This window comes from Crocodylus porosus, unplaced genomic scaffold (genome assembly GCF_001723895.1).
Source record: "Crocodylus porosus isolate Cpor-Errol unplaced genomic scaffold, CroPor_comp1, whole genome shotgun sequence".
NCBI classification, from domain to species: domain Eukaryota; kingdom Metazoa; phylum Chordata; order Crocodylia; family Crocodylidae; genus Crocodylus; species Crocodylus porosus.
The window spans coordinates 15,169,926-15,171,942 of NW_017728915.1; positions in this window are offsets into that span (position 1 = coordinate 15,169,926).

Below are 2,017 nucleotides of genomic sequence, written 5' to 3' on the forward strand. Positions count from 1 at the left end.
ACAGCACTGCCTTGGGGCTCAGGGCTGGAGGGGCAGAACGCGGTGCCCCGCTATGGGGCAGGGGGGGAAAAAACTGTGCTCCCAGTTTCCCACAGCTAGGCCACACCAGGCTGTCAGGGAGATGCTGTGGCAGGCAGGGCTCTTCTCCCCTGCAATGAGGCAGGGGCAAGGGCGTCTGGCTATGGCTCCGCTTTCACTGCTTGGTGCCAGTTGGGGGCCGGGGTGTGGCCAAGCTCTCTCCCCTCCTTCTGAAAAGCCTGGCAAGGACTACTTCCCCACCCCCCAAGGCAGACCCTAGCTGAGGTCCCTGCAGGCCAGGGTGCAGTTTTAAACCCTTCCCCAATCATACTCAGACCTGCCAGGGCCTGGCTTCCCACCCCTCAGCTCAGCTTCCCTTAGCCAGCGCAGAAGGGAAGGGAACGCTCACTCTAGCACCCCCAGCTTCTGAGCCACTGCAGGTGTGTGGCTGCATTTCTGGAATCACAAATGATTGTTTATTCACTTGCAAATTGGTTCAATCCTTTGCAGGTTAGACTACTCAGGCCTGGGCTTTTGGAATGTCTGTACTAAATTAAGTATGCAGTTGCACATGCCTATTTTTGCACATATAGCTGGGCATTTAATATTGACAAATCAGGCCTTAATCTCTACATGCTTTGATTTAATCATGGGCAAAATCAAGATGATAGCTTACTTACCTAAAAGGAACACTGAAAGTGGCTTGAGTTCCTTGAATAGGTGCTAATAAAAGGGCAGAGTGCTGTTCTGGGTTGTATCTTCTAAATTGTGGGGGGTCTAGTGCAGATAGACAGAACATTCAAAAACATACTATTTATTATTAATAGAAATTTATAAATACATAATGGAGTCAAATGGCCAATTCTACCCTGAATTCAGCTTTGTTTAGGTTTTGGAGGGTCTGACTCAGAAACAAACTTGTTCTTTTAATAACTCTTGCTATATTTAATGGTTCCCTGACAGTTTGTGGTTGCTTCTCATAGTATATTTTAATTTTAAAAATTATTTTAATTTCAGCTATCACTTCTTTCCCAGTGCTTTGTGGTAAGCATTCTTGTTTGTGGGGAGACCCTGAGTCTGCTGCTGTTATTCTAAATTGGGGCCCGGTCTCATAAAGTATTGTAGAGTTAAATGCATTAAAGATTATGAGGTGTTTAGTAGTGCTGTGCAAAATTTCACCAGCCATTTCATTTTGGAGGTGTTTTGGCTCGTTTTGGTGCCTGATACACCGAATCCAAAACAAAACAGAAGGCTCTGAAACATCTCCAGAATGAAACTATATGAAACATTTAGGAAAATTTCCTAAAATTTTGGAGTTTTGGGGCCAGGCTGCAGGGAAACAGAAACTAAGGAGGGGGAAGATGGGGAGAAGACCTGCCCTGATATTGACATGTGTAGCTGGCCAGTGTCTGTGATCTATCCCTGAGGTCCCTTCCAATCTCAGTGCTCTTACAAAGGGATGGCAGCCTGCTGTCATCCCACATGCAGATCCAGGGGCCTGTACTCTGCTATAGGAGTCTGGCACAGCCCTGCAGCCATCCTGGGGGGTGCAGGCTCTCAGATCTGCAAACGGGATGACAGCATGCTACTGCTGCCAGCTGGGGCCAGTGCCAGCACCTGAGTCTGGTTGGCACAGCTCATGCTGAGTGCTGGAAAGAGCTGGCCCCAGCTGGCAGTGGCAGCCTGCTGTCATCCGGCATGCAGATCCAGGGGGCCATGCCCCCCAGAAGGAGTCTGGCACAGCCCCACAGCCCTCCCAGGAGATGCAGCCCACCGGATCTGCTCACGGGATGATAGCATGCCAGTGCCAGTAAGTGATACGAGTTTTGATTTGAACAGTTTGAGGTGCAGTTTCACAACAACCCCTGCAGCTATCTCCTTGACACTTGGCAGGCTTCATGCCCTCAGATGGGGCTACCATTCCTGCAATTTTCATCTGAATCAGGAGTGATATAATAAAGTTATAGGCATTTTAGTGATTCCCCATTATGGCCAAATC